The following is a 20,054-nucleotide window of genomic DNA, read 5'->3' on the forward strand; positions in this document are numbered from 1 at the left end:
CAACACCACCACCTTACATTTTATAGTGCTTTCTACTTTCAACTTCGTCTCACACTCACTGTCTGTAAAACAACTCTGGGAAGCATGCAGAGCTGGCCTTATCCCTTTCCTTTCTCTTCTTTTCCCATCAGAGGAGGACAGTGGTGCAGAGACTTGCCTAAGGATGCACAGCCAGTAAAAGACAGAGTTGAGGGTGTAACCTGATGGCTAATCCAGGATTCTGCCCAGTGTGCAGGCACTCAGGACCCACAGCCAGGGAGCTTCTGTCTTTAGATGGAGTAGATGCAATCAGGATCATGTAAGCACCTGTGTCTAATTGAAATACTTACATTTTTTCTTTTCATGATAGAAGAACAAAACATGTATCTATATCTCAAGAACAATAATTTCCATGTTCTTTTTTTTGCTGGGTAAGATTCACCCTGAGCTAACATCTGTTGCCAATCTTCCCCTCTCTCTCTTTTTCTTTCCCTCTCCCCAAAGCCCCAGTACATAGTTGTATATCCTAGCTGTAGGTCCTTCTAGTTCTTCCATGTAAGCCGCTGCCACAGCATGGCTGCTGACAGACGAGTGGTGTGGTTCTGTGCCCGGGAACCGAACCTGGGCCACTGAAGCAGAGCACTGAACTTTAACCACTAGGCTATCAGGGCTGGCTCAAGAATAATAATTTTCAAGACATGCCTCTAGAAGAAGCTTCAAGATTATTGTAGGGCATTTCTATGTCTGAGGTATGATTGGAACTCAGTCTCACATACCTAAGTTAAAAACATCTTATAAGGACTTCATGATGTCAGAGACAACGCACAGCCTGGTGAGGTGTTATTTACTGAAATAGCAGCTGTTTATTTGGTCTTTAAAACTATCACAAGGATGAGTTGATTCACTCTAGTTGTTAGGATGACCCAGATAACCAGACTGATGATGCTCCTTCCAGATATTTCGAATTTTTATTTGCTTCAGCTCTGTAAAAATGGACTGTTTTGCTTTGGGGCCAAGTAGCCTATTTACTGGCAAATAGGAACTGAGAAAATGTAGGTTAGAAACTGATTTCAGGACTTAAACGCAACAGCTTAATTTTAGAGATTTAAAAAATTGAGTGGGAACCAGTCATTTTACAAAGAAGATCTCAGACTAACTCTTTTTAGACTTAGTAAAGAGTTTTATCTTCTGTTCAATTTATTATTTTTCTATATCCTGTCTGTGAGCTAAAGTTTTTTTTTTTTTAAACAGAAGTTTTGCTCATAGTGGTTCTGAACAGAATAGATGTTAAAAATTGGCTTTTTAATTTTTGTGTCTGAATCTTCATTTGTAACATGTCTCTGCCCTCAACCAACTGCTGGTTTTAGGTGCATGATTTCCAAGAGAAAATGAAAAGAAAAATAGTTTAAGTCTAGTCCTTCAAGAATAAACCATGGTAGAGTTTTTAATTAGCACATGGTACCTGTATTAACCTTCCTCACTTTCAACCATTCTAAGCTCAACAAAGTCCCTTTGAACAGTAGGTGTGTTTACAAGCATCATCAAAATGATAGCTGGTTCGTTTCAATATCATTTAAGAATTCGTAGATTGGATAGGAAGCCAACAGGCCTTAGAAGTACTAGGGAATGAATGCCTTAAGAGTTCCCTGTGTCATGATCATGAGCTAAAGTATCTTAATATTCTCAAGTCTCCAAACAAGGTGAGTTTGGAAGAGCTGGCTGAAAGTTGTGTGTCTAATATCTAAGGACAGCTGTGTTTTGATAGCCCAAAATTCTTTCTTTCTTTTTTTTTTTTTTGTAAGGAAGATCAGCCCTGAGCTAACATCCATGCCAATCTTCCTCTTTTTGCTAAGGAAGATTGGCCCTGGGCTAACACCTGTGCCCATCTTCCTCCACTTTATATGAGACGCCGCCACAGCATGACTTGATAAGCGGTGCATCAGTGCGTGCCCGGGATTCAAACCCGGGCTGCCAGCGGCGGAGCAGGTGCACTTAACCACTATGCCACAGGGCCGGCCCCTTTCTTTCATTTTTTGTCAGAGAGACTGAACCAGGCTCTAGTCTTGGCTCTGACACCAATGAGTTGTATGAACCTGGAAAGTCACTTAATTTCAGTGAGACTTTGTTTTCTAATCTGTAGAATGGGTTTGGCATAGTAGACACAAATGGTTGTTTTCAAAGTTATTAAATTAGTCTATTAAATTGTCACGTATTATACTGTGATGTTCTATACAACATGGTACACAGTGAGAACCTTACAGATGAAGATTAAAAATCTTAAAAGGACTTAATTTCATACTTACAAGCTTTTTCTTTTTTCTCAAAGCTCATTCTATAATAAGATTTTCAGGTGCCTCTTTTTTCTTAATTTAACCTAGATATATGACTGCATTCCTTCCTATATGAATATATTTCTTCACTGTGTTATGAACACTATAAGTTAATACATTGTCTGTCTATTTCAGAAATATTTACCTGGTCGTTATTTCTTTCTACCTTCAAGGTGAGCATAGATTATCTGTTTTTGGCAAAGCAGTGGCCCATTCAATCAGATTAGTTAAAATAACAATGATAAAAAGATTGACTTAATAACTGATTATTTTTATTTCTCAACTAGTTGTTTTGGTGTCAGTTTGCTGTCTTATTAGAGATTATGCCAATTTTTGGAAGAGAATGTCAATGTTACAAAGGCATAAAAACACCTCTGACATTCTCGTAAGAGATGCACAATCTCGGGGCTGGCCCGGTGGCATAGTGGTTAAGTTTGTGTGCTCTGCTTTAGTGGCCTGAGGTTCCTGGGTTCATATCCCAGGCATGGGATATGAACAACACTCATCAAGCCATGCTGTGGCAGCACCTCATGTACAAAATAGAGGAAGATTGACACAGATGTTAGCTTAGGGACAATCTTCCTAACCAAAAAAAAAAAAAAAAAAAAGAGATGCACAATCTTTCTCTGGCCATACTCATTCTAATTTCTTGATAGACCTTGATAGACTGATCTGTTAAATTGGTTAAGGGCCATATCCTCTTAGCCTTATCCTGAAATATTCATCCTGCTTCTGAAATTACCATCCTCTTTGTGCTGTGAGCAAAGACCATGTTATAACAGTAAGATTGCCTCTTAGAGGGTCAACTACGAAGATCAAGTTCAAGGTTATGAAGTGCTTAACGATATTGGTATTCACACCTCTTGACTGGACTCAAACTTAAAAAAAAATTTTTTTCAGCAGTTTGAGGTTCACAGCAAAATCAATAGAAAGGTACAGAGATTTCCCATATACTTCGTGCCCCCACACATGCATTGTCTCCTCCCTTATCGACATCCCCCACCACAGTGGTACATTTGTTATAACTGATGAACCTGCAGTGACACAACGTGATCACCCAAAGTCCATGGTTTATGTTAGGCTTCACTCTTGGTGGTGTATATTTTCTGGGTTTGGAAAAATGTATAATGGCATAAATCCATCATTATAGTGTTACACAGAGTATTTTCACTGCCCTAGAAATCCTCTGTGCTCCACCTATTCATCCCTCCCCCTCACCCACCCCCTGGAAACCACTGATTTTTTTATTGTCTCCACAGCTTTGCCTTTATTTGAATGTCATACAGTTAGAAGTATACAGTCTATAGCCTTTTCAGACTGGTTTGTTTCATTTAGTAATACGCATTTAAGATTCCTTCATGTCTTTTTGCGGCTTCATAGCTCATTTACTTTTAGTGCTGAATAATATTCCTCTGTCTAGCTGTACCACAGTTTACTTATCCATTCACCTACTGAAGGACATCTTAGTTGCTTCCAAGTTTTGGCAATTATGAATAAAGTTGCTATGAACATCCACAGGCAGGTTTTTGTGTGGACATATCTTTTCAACTCCTTTGGGTAGATAGCAAGGAGCATGATCCCTGGATCGTATGGTAAAAGTATTTTAGTTTTGTAAGAAACCGCCAAGCTGTCTTCCAAAGTGGCTGTACCATTTTGCATTCCCACCAGCCATGAATGAGAGTTCTTGTTGCCCACATCCTTGTCAGTGTTTGGAGCTGTCAATGGTCCAGATTTTGGCCATCTAGACTCTTAAAATTTTTACAAGATGATGCTGTTAGAAATTTTTTGTGGAATTTTGGCTGTGTGTTCTTTATGTCAAGAAAGAAGTTTGTGCTCTCAAGTATCTTAAAATGGACTCTGGAAGCAGGTACCTTGGATCCTCCAACCTTGAGGAAGTTGTTTCAACTTCCTGAGCCTCAGTTTCCTCCTCTAGAAAACGGGACAATAATGGCATCTATCTTATAAATTCTTGTGAGAATATGTGTGTGGAACAGTGCTTATAAGTATGTCCTATTATGATTATAAAGATATTGATCATTATTTTTACTATTGAGAAGCAAATCACATTCTTGACTCTGATGGAGGCATAGACTCACAGAGTTTTAGGGTTCCAAGGACCCTTAAAGGGTAGATAACCCAACCTCTTGGCCAATGCCTGAATCTCCTACAATAGCGATGTTAAGAAGTAGAACCAACTTGGAGAGTTGAACACAGCCCACCACTGGGTGGGTAAATTAACCTTGAGAGATGAATCTAAAGTACCAGGTCTCCAAAGTCTGACAATATCTTAAAAGCAGATCATAAAGTGTATGGTGTTTATTGTACATCCAGATTTATCAAAAATCTAGATTGATTTCCTCAAATGTAGATGATTTAGTGGTTTTGGTAACGTGAATAATTCAGCTGTCTTCCAATTATCTGAAGAAAGCAAACTAGAAAATGGAAATCCTATAAAAGTTCTAAGGAACAGGGCAGGAATATTCCCACCCACCCTTACAGTCTCCATCTGTCAGTGGAAAGAGGGACCACGTTTGAAATGCAGCTTAGCTCCATATAATTGATAATTCTGCATGTTTTCCCAGAAGATGGAATATTTCTTTCCATTTCTCTATTTCCAATTCACATATGCTGTGTCCAGTATCCTTGTGATTCCCTGGAATTTTCTCTAAGAAACCCAGATATTCCAGCAATAATTCTCAAACCTCACAGAATCCTCTAAAAATAACTTGAAGAAAAGAATTGAGCCCAAGTGGTCCACTACTTGATGGAAACTGGTGGAAAAACAACGATATTGTCAAATAGAAAAGAACTTACTGCAGTCTACAGCGTTCATTAAAAGTGTATATGAATTCCACAAGCCGATGATACTTCTGTTGTCTGGAGGAATTTTCCCTCCAAAGTTTTCAGAATAATATAACATGAAAATTCATTTTAAACCAGTAAATGTGGTAGGAGTATTGTGACTCCAGAATGTAACTTCATCTTCATTTCTGGGCGTTTCCTTGGAGGGTTGAACACCACTGAGGGTTTTTTTTGTTTGTTTGTTTGTTTTGTTTTTTTTACAGGATCATCCAAAGTAAGCTAACGTGTATTTCCATCACTACCCACGGGCTTGGAAGATTTTAAAGACATTCTGTTCAAACTGCAATAAATCCCAGATAGACTCAGAGAAGCTATGCAGGAGGATCTGCTGCAGCATTTGTACAGATGAGTGCCAGTGGACTCAGTCAGGTGCAATAGTCAGACTACAGTCACACGATCAAAAAGACAGAATGGGCTTCCTGATCTGGGTCTTGCAGCACAATTCTAGGTGTGCTCCCATTCACCCTTAAACTTTCTCCTCCCCAGGACATAGCCACGCCCCAGACCTGAGCATTATTTTAAATTCCTTTTTTTCAGGTTGAAAGCATCAGCTACACCTGTAGACTCCACGGCCACAACGAACACACACAACAGATCCCTCCAGATCTGTCCATCCCCATTACTGCCGGTAGAGGGCATCTTCCCATCTTGATGCACCATTGCAAGTGATTTCTGCCTGGGTATCCTGCTCCGTTCTCTGCTCCTGAAACCCTTTTTCCATAGAGCAGCCAGAGTGATCTTTTTAATAGGCTGAAAGCCCTCCAAAGCCTTCTCTTCCCACCTACTATAAAATCCCCATGCTGGGCTGGCTGATCAAGTTCCCCACGGTGTGGTCGTGCATGCATCTCAGACCTCTCTCCTCCATCCTCTCCCTTCCTTTCTTCACTCCTGACAAGAGACCTTGTTTGTGCTCTTCAAGCACGTTGAGACGCTTAAGGTTTTTTCACCAGCCCTGATATCTTTCCAGAATGTTGTCTCTTCATAGAACTTCATATAGATAGATTAAAAAAAATTTCTTTTATATTGGCTGTAGCTTAATATCCCCTTTTCAGACCACTTAGTGTAACAGCCTCTCAGTCACATCACCCTATTTTGATTCTCAATATAGCTTGTATATTTTATAAGCTATACTTAGCACGCATATATATATTTTTTAAAACATCTATTTTCTGTTTTTCGCCTTCATATTGCATGTATGGTAGTGAGCAAGGTTATTGCTTGCCTTATTCACCTCTGCATTCTCAGTGCCCAGCAATACTTGTGAATGAATGCAGGGATGGTGCTGTGTCTAATTTTTCTTATCTCACAGCATCATGCTTTCTCGCTATCAACCGGCTTACTGAAATGACAGGGCTCACCCAGTTGTGAGGAACGGACTCTGAAGCCAGATATGCAGGGCTCAAATCCAAGCGAAGCTACTCACTAGCTGGGCAACTTTAGACAAGCTAATTTCTTGGAAACTCAATTTCCTCCTCTGTAAAGTAGATAGGGCTAATAATAGTATCCATCTCATGGAGTTGTTGAGACAATAAAATGCATAAACATGGTAACACTGATAAAGTACATGGAACCCTGCCTGCCACATAGTAAGCATGATCTACGTGTCTGCTGTTCTTACTGTAGGATGTGTATATATTATTTATATCCATACAGTTTTATTATATATAAAAAACATGACATTTATATGCTTTTATAACTTATTATGTATATCTACATTATATCTATAGCGTTAGCTATTTTTATTATTCTAGTATTTGATAGAGTAGCAAATAAAATGTTACAAGATTTGTGAACTGCCATAAACTAAATGCCAGCCACTCCTTTCTCAGCTGGCTCTATTACAAGATTCAGACAGGTTCCTCCTTCTGGGGTAGCCTCTCTCCCTCCCTCCCCCTATCCCATCCTCTCTTCCCCCTTCTTTCTCCCTCCCGCCTTCCTCCCTCTCTTTCTCTTTTAAATAGCTTTTATTTATTTATTGTAAGAGCACTCAATATGAGATTTACCTTAAATTTTTAAGTGCACAACACAGTATTGTTAACTATAGGCACAATGTTGTACAGCAGATCTCTAGAACTTGCTCTTCTTGTGTAACTGAAATTTATGTAACATTTTTGATGAAGTACACAGCAGCAGCAGCAGAACATGGTGTTACCACAAGCGTCCTGAAGGTGGCAGCAGAGGTCTAAGGTTTGGAAAACACTCGAGCGTTCTTGTAGACACGATATGTGATTTGAAGGGGTGAGAAAAGTTATCCCATGGGCCTGTTTTGGTATCTTAAAATTCCCTTTCATTATTATTGCTGGGAAGGGGTGTGTCATGATATTTCGGGAAGCTGCTCTAATGCAAATGATATCTGGGAAGCGGGAGCCAGCTGTTATTCATTAAAACCTCAGGCAAAATGAGAGCATTAGTGCGTGAATAGGATGCAAGGAAGCGGAACTGTTGGTGGAGGTGAGATAGAGGGTGAGTAGCAGGAAGAGAAGGGCTGGGGTTTGGGCAGGCACGTCCCTTGGTTCCAGGACTCCTTGATCTGTAGGGAGGGGCACAGCCAGGGGAAGTCAGAGCAGAGCCCTCTAAATGGGAAGGGGGAGCAGAGCAGGGTCCCCTCTTGTCCGGGTCTAAGGCAGTGAACGCCTGGAACAGCCTCATCTATAAGCTTTAAATAGCATGTCGATTCTGCAACGTCTATGTGTACAAATCAGATTCTCTGAATCTATTAGAGATCAGGGAAGTAATAAAACGGTTAAAAGGAGACCTGGAACTTTGTCAGGGTTGGGATAGTCCCTCTCCAACTGAATGTGAAATACTTTGTATAGACCACTAGATGACAGTATTGCCCCACAAAAATGCTTACACCAACCCGTTCCATCTTGTAAGCTAAGTGGAAGGCCTACAATCACGTGTTTCCGATTTGTGGCAGTAATTGGAATTATGCTTATAAGGAGCAATTATTCTTTATTTGCACTTTTTTCGTAAATGAATAATATTTTTGTTGTTAATAATGGCTGCTTTAGGTATACTTCAGTTATTATCTTGGGAAGATGGGAGTCTAAAGTTGTATTGTCTGGGACTCTATGCATTTTATGATTCAAAATTATCAGTGAAAAAAACTAAGTAGCATGCGAGTTGAAGTGTAATATCCCCATGGCCAGAATATAGCAACTGCTGCAAAATTGCAAGACAAAAACAATATAAAACTGTTCAGATCATGGTTCACTCTTTGATTTGCAGCCTATGGATTTTTCCTAAAAGCATAAGACAAAATGGTTACAAAATATGGTTTACATATTTAGTAACCATTTATGTATAAAATAGCTCTTTCTAGATGCGTTGACGTGGTTGAAGAGTTTGAAAAGGTGATTATCAAATAAGATCATGTATGTAACATGCCTAACAAAAACCTCACATCGAGCTGGAATCATAAGAAACGGAGGCTGTTGTGCCATTTATTAAGAAGCAATAATAGATTAATGAATAAGTTCAATAAACCTTTACTAGCGTGGCCCAGGAACAGCCAAACAGTGAAATACCAGGCCATCGCTTTAGTGGAAACATCAGGGGGTGAGCCATCTGCTCTGCCTTCCTAGCTGCCTATGTCAGGGCAGGAAAAACAACTTAGGGTTTTCTCCTTCAATAGATGGTGCAGGCCAAAGAGTTCAGCAATGAGCCATTAATACTTTCAAGAATAGCAAATCCATGTTCCCCCCCCACAAAGCCCCAGTAGATAGTTGTATGTCATAGTTGCACATCGTTCTAGTTGCTGTATGTGGGACACAGCCTCAGCATGGCCAAGAAGCGGTACGTCGGTGCGTGCCTGGGATCCGATCCCGGGCCGCCGGCAGCGGAGCGTGCGCACTTAACTGCTAAGCCACCAGACCGGCCCCCATGTTTTTTTTTCTGCTGAGGAAGATTTGCCCTGAGCTAACATCCGTGCCAATCTTCCTCTGTGTTTTAGTACGTGGGTTGCCGCCACAGCATGGCCACTAACGGAGCAGTGTAGGTCTGTGCCCAGGAACTGAACCTGGGCCGCTGAAATGGAGTGCGCCAAACTTAATTACTAGTCCACTGGTGCTGGCCCAAATCCATGTTTTTCTATTTTGCTCAATTTGGATTAAGTCTCCAGCACAAATTTAAAAGAAAACTTGGGGGGCGGGGGCGCAGTTTTGGCTAGGATCTGCATAGTGTCTGGTTGCTTTGGTAGCCTCAGAGCAATAGGACATTTGGTAACCATAGTGACGTTGCGGCTTCAAGACACTATTGGGCAATACAGGGCACAGCAGGCAAAGATGAGTGTCTTCAATGGCTGGGATCATTCAACTTCCACCATCTTTTCTTGTTTTAGACTTCTGCCTCCTATTAGCCACAGATGGAGTGCATTCTTTAATTAAGCAAGATCTCTTGTTTGGACCAATTTAGACTCTATTTATTCAGCAAGTTCCTTCCTTCCTTCCGTCCTTCCTTCCTTCCTTCCTTCCCTCCTTCCTTCCTTCCCTCCTTCCCTCCTTCCCTCTTTCCCTCCTTCCCCCCTTCCCCCCTTCCCCTCTTCCTTCTTTCCTCCCTCCCTCCCTCCCTTCCTCCTTGCTTCCTTCCATCCTCACTCCTTCTCTCCCTCCCTCCCTTTTTTATTTCTTGGCATCCTAATGCCTTGTTACTTACTGTATTCCATTCCTTTTAAGTCCAAACCTTAGAAGCAAGTACTTTATTTAACTTATTTCCTGTTATGGGCTGAAGTGTGTCCCCCCCACTACCCCATTTCCCCATTCATATGTTGAAGTCCTAACCCCCGATATCTTAGAATGTAACTGTATTTGGAGATAGGGTCTCTAAAGAGGTAATTAAGGTTAAATGAGGTCATTAGGGTGGGCCCGAAACTAATGACTGGTGTCCTCACAAGAAGAAATTAGGGCACAGACAGGCACAGATGAAAGATGATGTGAGGACACAGCAAGAAGGTGGGCATCTACAACCCAAGGAGAGAACCCTCAGAAGACATCAACCCTGCTGACACCTTGATCTTGGACTTCCAGCCTCCAGAACTGTAAGACAGAAATTTTCTATTGTTTAAGCTACCCAGTCTGTAGTACTTTGTTATAGCAACCCTAGCAGACTAATACATCCTCTTAGATTCGTGCCAGTTTTGTTTTGCTTTGCTGAGGAAAATTTGCCCTGAGTTAACATCTGTTGCCAATCTTTCTCTATTCTGTATGCGGGTCCCCACCACAGCATGGCCACTGACTAGTGGTGTAGGTCTGTGCCTGGGAACCAAACCCAGGCCACTGTAGTGGAGCATGCCGAACTTAACCACTAGGCCACTGGGGCTGGCCCAATTCTTACCTTTAAAAGAAATTTGGAACACTTCAGGAATTTGCACCTCATCTTTGCACACGGGCCCAATCTTTTCTGTATTGTTCGTTTTAGGATATGTGCTCCTGAAGTGAGCACTCCTCTTAGATTCTCTAACCCCTAAAGTTTTTAAAACAACTGGCTTCCCTAGACTTCAGGTCTCCCCCCTGCTGTCGCCACACCCCACGGTTGTGGCACACTTGGCATTGGCCTGAGTGTGAGTGGACAGTGAATCACAGCATTTCTGAGCAGTTGCATGTCACTTCTAACAGGTACCGCACACTCAGTCATTGTCATATTTAATGTCACTATACGTATGTCAGCATGATCAGGAAATGGAACAAACTTAAAAATGTTGTCTTGTGGGTGGGGAGGAAAGAAGACCATAACGAAAGAGAAAATTTTGATCTAAAACACTCTAGAGCTTTTGTGCTGGCAAAACTTTCCCCCCTCAATAGAATGGACACATATCTTTAGAGCTCATTAAAATTCCGGTGTTTGGGTGAAAATATGGAAATACTGCAGATGGCAGCATGACATCACGCAGGATTATTTTAGAGCAAAACCACTATGTCATTGTCCTCCTTTACTATTTTTTTTTTCCTTTTTCTTTTTTCCTAGTGGGCAAATTACTGGAACCTTTATAAAATGATTATTTATGGTGAAAACTTGGAAAAGCAATTATGCCTGTTTTTCAAGTTCACTCCCATAGCCTGTGCTACAAAGTACCAATCAGTAACATCCCTTTGCAAAGCCTCCAGGCAGATACATTGTTATTCTAGCTCCCCACTTGGAGGATCCCAACCTTAGAGGTAAACATATTTTGAAATTATTTTGAAATTAAATCTCGGAGATGTTCCCAACCTTCTTTCAAGTTCCTAAAGATAAGTTTACCAAATGTTAACAAAGAAGTAATTATTCTCAGAACTTATGGCAACAAAGTAATGAGACTGAGAGCTCCCTTTCCGACTGAGGCAAACGTGCTACTCTGCAAGGGACAGACAGACACAGTTCAATTTCCCCCCATTCATTTTCTTTTTCTTTTTCTTTTTTTTTTTTAATTTTTTGTTTATTGCAGTAACGTTGGTTTATAACATTGCAAAAATTTCAGGTGTACATCATTGTACTTCTATTTCTGCATGGACTACATCATGTTCACCACCAAAATACTAATTACAACCCATCACCACACACATGCACCGAATTATCCCTTTCACCCTCCTCCCTCTCCCTTTCCCCTCTGGTAACCACCAATCCAATCTCTGTCCCTATGTGTTTGTTTATTGTTGTTATTATCTACTACTTAATGAAGGAAATCATGCGGTATTTGGCCTTCTCCCTCTGACTTATTTCACTTCCCCATTCATTTTCTAACCAGAAAAAATAAGTGCTTTGGGGAACTCCAATAATGACCGTTTTCAGCAAAATCTAAAACTCTACATCAGGAATCAGCCAACTTTTTCTCTACAGGTCCAGGCAGTAAATATTTTCAGCTTTTTGGGCCACAAGATCTCTATCACAACTCTGCTGTTGTACCCCGAAAGCAGCCACAGACAATACATACACCAGTGGCTGTATGCCAATAAAACTTATTTACAAAAGCAGGTAGGCAGATTTGGCTGTGGGCCATAGTTTGCCAGCATCTGCTCTAAACCCGGGCTTGCTAACCGTCTGTGTTAGCACAGAAGGTTTGAACTCTTCTGTAGACATTTTGCCCTCCCTCATCTTTTTGTTTTTTTCCTTCCGTGCTCTACTTTATGCATATATTTCAAGCATGATCTTGTGTCATCTTTTTTGGAGGTAAAATGTTGGGTTGGGTGCAGTAGGGAACTGACTCTTGAGGTTGACATTGGAGATGAGTCTAATCACAATGTTGGCCTGGGTATATCCCATTTTTTTTCTTATTTCTTCCCATGGGGCCCATCTGGCTTGGTCTCAACCTTAGGAATTAGAGTTTAGACTTGGGACTGTGCTTGGGTCAGAACTGGCCCAGTAAGTGTGATGGTCATGGAGCAAATGCTCTTCAGGTGCCTTGGAGGTAAAGTGTACACCTATAACCAAACAACCACCTTAGGGAGTAAATTACATTAGTAATTATATTAGAGGTCACATACACATGTGTGTTTCAACAGTCCCCTGTATGTAATGAAATGCATTAAACAGTTCTCAAAAAGGTGATGTGTTTATTAATATATTTATCATAGTCAGGTTCCATAGGTGTGAATTCCAAACACAGTTCACTCAAGGCCAATGTCTAATCTCTGGTTGAAGATGGTCCAGATGTAGATACTGATGATGAGTTTGTGGAAATCAGCAAACGAGCTCCTCAAGGCTACCCTAAGGCAGACCTGAGCCCTGGTTGGCCCCAGAATGTTTTGCTTCTTGAAGGGATTCCCGTGAAGGGGATTGACCTGCTAGGTTGTTTCCCTCCTATTTAGACTGCAGCAGACCTCAGAAGAGTAAAACAAATCATTTCCAGGAATTCACCCTGGTAAACTTCTTTGGGGGCAGGTAGAGATGTAAGGATGCTTTTGATAGCTTCTGGCCTCAGTTTAATTCTAAGCTTATAAGAGCATTATAAGAGATGCACTTGAGCATAAAACTTAAGCTGGTTAAGCATATCTCTTCTGTCACACAAAATCTACTGAAACGACACTTGATAAACTTTGTGTGGATTAATTTATGAATAAACTCCCTCATCAGTATGTGGACTGTGATATCCATTGGCTGAAAAGTAGGCATAAATCTGTGGTTGACTTTCAGATTTTAACCCGGGGTCATTTGAATTCCTGTTTTATGCCAGCTCTCATAGGGAAGTAAAGGCATTCCAGAGGCTTACCTATACAACGAAGGACCTTGTCTGTTTGCATCTTTCTTGCCAGTTTGGAAATCTTATTGCGTGGTCTGGGCTGCAGAAATAGACAAAACTAAATGGAGAAACCTGCTTCATGGAGCAGCCTTGGAAAGTGTGGTTGTTAAGATATAGATAGGCTTTATGTAGGGGGAATTTCCATTATAAATATACTTAAAGGACCAGAAAAGTGAATCCACATGAAAAACATATATTGGGTGCTTAGAAAGTATGCTTTCTATAGACAGGTTGTGTAAAACCATATCAAGGGAATTCTCCAATGGAAGACTTGAGAATTTGCTCAAGGCCTTGGGATGAAAAGTACTACTAACTTGTTTTAATTATTGGCTGAAACTTGATGGAAAGAGGAAAAAATCCTCCAGATGATACAAAGTGGACCTTTTTTCTCATGCTCCGTAGAGGTTTTTTGGGAAACACTTTCCATTTCCACCCTTATTTGGCAAGCTTTGAATATGTATATTCACTGCGTACCTAAACATCTTTCCTGGGTTCTAGAACTATGCTGTTCAATATGGTAGCCACTAGGCCCGTGTTGCTATTAAGCGCTCGAAGTGTGGCTACTGTAAGTGAGGAACTCAATTATTAATTTTAATGAATTTCAGTTAATTTAAATTTGAATAGCCAGATGTGACTCTTGGACACCATATTGGGACCACACAGGTGTAGAACATGTCCATCATCATAGGTCTTATCATTTAGACCATGCCCTCGTCTAGAGTGTAATAGATCAAATTTTTGCTCATCAGGTTGTTTTTAATATTGAAGACTTAGTTTTCTACCAACTGACAAAGTTTAAAAAAGAATGCTATGGAGAAAACAACTCAACTCCCATTTTATTCAGACCTTATTAACATTTGCTCAAATTTCTTTTCCCCCCTCTACTCTGAGTAATTCTGTTTATTTTTATCTGTAGAATTTTATATTTAGTTCCTTCAAATGTCATTAAATCTAAATATATTAATTTCAGGAAACACTTCTTTAATTAGTTGTACTTGAAATGTCTTCGCTAATCCTTACTGTAATAACTGAATGGCCAGTTTCATATTCTCAGTGGGAAAAACAAAAAGAGAGAAAGACCTGTTTTCTTTATTCACGCCAAACAGGAAAATGCTGTGGTTTAGCAATAGAAAATTAAGAGGGAGGAAGCTTTTTAGGTCTTCAAAATGGAGTAAAAAACACAAATGTCAACTTACCTTGCTCCTCTCCCTAATTTCTCAAGAGGGTATCTGGAATACCTAGCTTTGGCTTTTTTTTTGGGCTCACTTTAAGAAAATGTTAACTTCAGGAAAAAGAGATCTTTGTTTGTTTTTGAATCATGGTTTACAACCTAGTGTAATGTTTCAGGATGCAGCTAATTTTCTCAAAATGGTCATATACCAGCAAAATGGTCATTTTCTGATAGTTCTATCAGGAAGAACTAATTGAAAGCAAAATGCATTAAAGTTACTAGGGTGCCTGTCCCCTGAGGGCACCAGTCGTGCCTGTTTTGTCCCTGTGGTAAACCCATGGGCCCCCAAAATGCTTGTACTCTGTGGAATGAATGTATTTGAATGTGCGAGTCAGGTCGTGTATTATTATGAGGGGTGAGGAAAACAACTACAGAAATGTTGGGGATCAGGGCCATCTCTAGATGATTTTCCTGGGCCCTAGGCCCTACTGTTTTGCGGTCCACGCAGCACCTTGGAATAAGTAGCCCCACGGGTAGGAGCCCAGGCTCCTGATCTCTCCATGTGACTATTTCCTGTGTCCCAGAAAGGTTCCTGAAAGGCAGCCCCAGGTGTCAGAGACTGACAGATTAAACTGTCCCAGCTGTCATTTCCCTTTCGAGAGGAGAGCCATTCCCTAGGTCCACATCACCACTCAGTTTCCCATTCATTTCCCTTTGTCATGTCTCATCCTTACATTGTCGGAAAAATACATCAGCAACATCGCGGCCCACTCAGGAGATTGCCAACACCTTCTCCAAATAATAGCGATCAACATATTTAATAGGCTTCAGCTGCCTTTTGGGTGATCTGGCAACAAACTTAACTGCAAAAGAGTCAGATTTTTAAAAAAGAACATTGCTTTATTGCTTAAATGTGGAAAGAATACAGACCACCAGCTAAGCTAATAGTTTTTCGAGAAAGTTAAATGTGTCTGTTGCTACTTCAATAGCATATACATAAATGGAAGGTGACAAAAAGGATTCATATGCAGAAAGGGGCTCAGATTTGCTGGCAAGTTACTGCTATTCTGAACTCTCCACCTGCAACAGTGATCTGAATGCAATCTGAAGAAGCCACTAAAAAACAGTCCACAGACCCTCCAATAACGCTGTCTCCACATAAATAAAAACACAGACCCTCCAATAACGCTGTCTCCACATAAATAAAAACACAGACCCTCCAATAACGCTGTCTCCACATAAATAAAAACACAGACCCTCCAATAACGCTGTCTCCACATAAATAAAAACACAGCGCGATTCAACTTTTCCGTGTCTCCCTCCAGCCTGCTCTTGACTGCTTTTCTCCCTGAAAATGATTCTTTATTTTGCGCTTCCCTCTTACCCTTCTTGGAGGCTGGGTGTATATTACTGGCTAGACTCCAACCAGCAATGGAAACTTCTGAGAATTTTGGCAGACCTGGCTCGTGAAGTTATGCAGAGCGTGGTAAATTTAGCCATTTAGCTGAGTTGTGAGGGCAGAACAGTGATGTATATGGAGAAAGGCATGATTCTCGACAGCTGTTGAGAGCCCTTAAAAGTAATATATGTTCCCCACAAATTTTCATTCTAAAGTTGGTGCACATTTCCAAGGCAGCCCAGAAAGCATACAGCAGCTCATTTTTTTCTTTTTTTCTTAACATTCTATGAACTAATTAAGCTCTGAGAAACCATTTAAACACAAGTAGGCCATGATTTCAACACTTCCACAAAAATCAAAAATTAAAAAGAGGCTGATATTTGAAGTCCTGTTTTCTCTGGCCCTGCCCCTAACGCCTCAAAAACATTTAATAATAAATAGATAAAACTCCACTGAGGATAGAAAATCTCCCCCCCCGCCCCAAATTTTTTTGTATTAGTTTTGCATTAGTTTTGTATTAGTGGGGACTCTTGTCTCTTTCTACTTCTGAGTTTATGGGTAGCCTGTTTTAAACCTCCCCAGCTCCTCAGTTTGACATATAGAAGGGAGATGAGAACTCTTAGGACTTATCATAAAGATAAGCGTTAAAACTCCATGAATTTTGAAATATCAGTAAGTGAAAGGAAACCTATCTGCCAACGTTGACTTTCCCATCTGGACTGATTGTGACTTTTATTTCCTTTGCACCTGCCTCTCTCATCCTTTTCTTTGGGAACAAACACAGTCAGCAGGTTTTCTAGAAAGGATATTAACATACTCAGTTTTCTGGGTTGGGAACAGCAAGTTTCCACCTCCGGTGCCCCCCCGAAGTGTGGTGTGAAAGCATCCTGATGTTTTATTGCACTGATGAGAGAGCAGGAGGCAAAGATAGATGGGGCTTTGTGAAGTGGGGCAGCCAGGAAATAAAGATGGCCGGTTCTACTTCCGGGGACAGTGTGGGCCTGACGTATATTGCCTGCCTGTCCATATTCCCATCCTCGTAGTTAGAAATGGGCTCCCCCTCCAGTCCACCTTGCTGCAGCAAGAGCTACTACAGGTGTTGCTGCGTGGACTTTGTAAGCAGGTCTCATGCGTGCTGTCATGGAAGACTGCGAAACATGGTCTCAATCCCTCACTCCTCCTTGTGCCTACGCTTCCTGCAGATGTGACTTTGCAGCTCCTTCCATCAAGAGCTAGCATCTATGGGGGGCCAACCCGGTGGCATAGTGGTTAAGTTTGTGAGTTCTGCTTCTGTGGCCCGGGGTTTGCAGGTTCGCATCCTGGGCACGGACCTAGGCACTGCTCATTAAGCCATGCTGTGGTGGCATCCCACATATAAAATAAAGGAGGATGGGCACAGAGGTTAGCTCAGGGCCAATCTTCCTCAGCAAAAAGAGGAGGATTGACAACAGATGTTAGCTCAGGGCCAGTCTTCCTTGCCAGAAAAAAAAAAGAGATAGCATCTATTTGCCCACTATTTGCATTTTGGCTAACCTGCTTTGGTCTTTAGAATGTGGTAAAAGTGATGATGAGCCAGTGGAGTCCAGGTCTCTGCAGTAAGCAGAGTTCCAAGATGACCTGCAGTGACCTTCACTCTTGTGTCCTCTCCTTGCCTTGCCTGTGGTTGGCACCTGTGAATAGGATGAGCTATCACTCTTGTGATTATGTTATAGCAGAAGGGATTTTACAGATATAATTAACTTGCCAAATCAGTTGACCTTAAGATAGGGAGATTATCCAGGTGCGCCTGACCTATCACAAGAGCCCTTAAATCTGGGTCTTGAGGTCAGACGCTGAGACAGTCAGAGATCTGAAGCATGAGAGTGACTTGAAGTACCCTTGCTGGCTTGGAGAGGGCCTTGTGGGAAGGAGTGTGGGTAGCCTCTGGCTGCTGAGAGAGGACTCTGACTAAGAGGCAGCAAGGAAACAGGGGCCTTACTCCTATAACCACAAGGAATTGAATTCTGCCAACACCAGGAATGAGATTAGAAGCAGATATTTTTCCCCCAGGGTCTCCAGACAAGAACTCAGACAGGCTTGTTTTCAGCTGTGTGATGCCCAGAGCAGAGAAGCCAGTCATGTTTTGCTGCACTTCTGACTCACCGAACGGTGAGCTGATAAATGATTGTTGTGTTAAGGTGCTAAGTTCATGGTAATTGTTATGCAGCAACAGAATACCAAGAAAGTCTCAAAAGACCTGTGCACTTCTGTTCTCTCCTGGGACCTTGCCAAGGTCATGAGACCATGCCCAGACTAGCCTGTTGGAGAATGAGAGACCGTGTGGAGCAGAGCTGAGGCAGCCCTACTGACAGCTGGCCAACTTCTAGAAGCAGAGCCACCTAAGCAACCCACAGTTGACCTCAAATACCTGAGGGAGCTCAACTCAAAGTAGAGCCACCCAGCTTATCCTAGCCTAGGCTGCAGACCTGCAGAATCATGAGTGCTGTGGTCTGAATGTTTGTGTCCCCTTAGATTCATATGTTGAATCCTAACCCCCAATGTGATGGTATTAGGAGGTGGAACCTTTAGGAGGTGATTAGGGCATGAGGGCGAACCCTCATGAATGGGATTAGTGCCCGTATAAAAGAGCCACCAGAGAGATCCCTGCCCCTTCTTCCCTGTGAGGTTACAGTGAAAAGATGGCTATTTATGAACCAGGAAGCTGGCCCTCACCAGATACCCAATTTGCCAGCACCATGGTCTTGGACTTCTCAGCATTCAAAACTGTGAGAAATAAATGCTTGTTGTTTATAAACCACCCAGTCTGTGGTATTTTGTTATAGCAGCCCAAACAGACTAAGACAAGGAGGTATATAAATAATTGTTGTTTGGTCCATTATGTTTTGGGGTGGTATATTACACAGCAGTATCTAATTGACACACCGCCTATCTTCATGAGCTGGCACCACACTGTTGATGTCTTTACTTAACGCTAACATGTACATTATCACATTTAGAAAGAATGGAACTGACTGCTGAAGATCTGAAGCTTTTCTCTGCTCAGTGATGAGACCTCGTTTCCATGAGATATCCAGGCAGCCTCCTGCCTCACAGCTGATGAAAATTGTGGCTTGGTTTTGATCAGGATTATCACACGGTCCGTGTCAAAATTCCTTATTGCGTCTCCAATTCATAGTAGAAATAGAATCAATTTATAAACATTTGTTATGACCAGGAGCTCAGGGTAAATTATTTTAACAACCCAACTCTTCATAATTGTAAATATGATTGTCAATTGTAAATATGTCAAAAATAAAAGAAAATTGTCTTGCCAAATTTCTGGTTATGGTCAAAAGCAGACAGGCTGTGGCAGACAATAAATGTAAAAAAATGAAGATGAAAGATCGCAATGGTGTACTCGTGTTGTCAGAGTTTAAAGTTGTACAGACATTTATAAATAAGTGCAGTGTGTCTCCACATGAATCTGAACTGTCCTCAGTCAACTCAGGGAGGCTGTTTTGCAAACTTGGGTCTCTTCTTCAGCAGATCACACTCTATTTTGTTTCCTAGATGAACAAGTAGGTGGGAAACAAAGATGTGGGTACTCAATTTCATTTTGAACTCCTGATATGGATATTAAGGATCTTGGATTTAGAAATTTCGGTTTCTATAGTATTATAGTAATAGGAAGACTGCTATAGCATCTAATGTTAATATCTCCATCAGGGAGCCATGATGATGGCTTACCTCCTTCCCCAAATGCACCAAGAAATGAGAGAACAACAACTATGGATGGAGGTCACTGTAAGACTACTGTGAAAAAGGAAATAGATCAGCAATAAGGCTGCCATTGCTGACAGATTGGGTAGGCGAGTGTTCCCGCAGGGGAAAAAATAAATAGTGGCATGCAAAGAACAGCAAGCAGGTTATTAAAAGGTCAGACAGGGAAAATGTCTCTGTGTGAGAAAACTGGAGGTGGAGAAGTGGGTAGGAAATTTAATTCAAAACAGAGAAAAGGAGAACATTGTAAGGTGGGGATGGCGGATATGAATATTCAAGTTCAACTGCAGAGAGGCCGGAGAATGTATCCTTGGTTTCACTGATACAGGGACCTGCAGGTAT

At 41.3% G+C, this 20,054-nt stretch overlaps 1 long non-coding RNA gene and 1 pseudogene across 2 annotated transcripts in view; one reads left to right on the forward strand and one right to left on the reverse strand.

Annotated features, from left to right (window-relative positions):
- The window catches only part of LOC147913430 (uncharacterized), a 96,424-nt gene extending 90,326 nt beyond the window's left edge, over positions 1-6,098 (forward strand). For both annotated transcript variants that reach the window (XR_015548667.1, XR_015548668.1), the window contains 2 exons: positions 5,375-5,619; positions 5,709-6,098. This is a non-coding gene — a long non-coding RNA (uncharacterized LOC147913430). The remainder of the gene's footprint in view (positions 1-5,374; positions 5,620-5,708) is intronic.
- A 4,414-nt stretch (positions 6,099-10,512) lies between these two features.
- LOC147913431 (U6 spliceosomal RNA) lies at positions 10,513-10,613 on the reverse strand (annotated as a pseudogene).
- Between the last annotated feature and the right edge of the window lie 9,441 nt (positions 10,614-20,054).

This window comes from Ceratotherium simum, chromosome 27 (assembly GCF_057802395.1).
Source record: "Ceratotherium simum simum isolate JZ-2026a chromosome 27, ASM5780239v1, whole genome shotgun sequence".
NCBI lineage: Eukaryota > Metazoa > Chordata > Mammalia > Perissodactyla > Rhinocerotidae > Ceratotherium > Ceratotherium simum.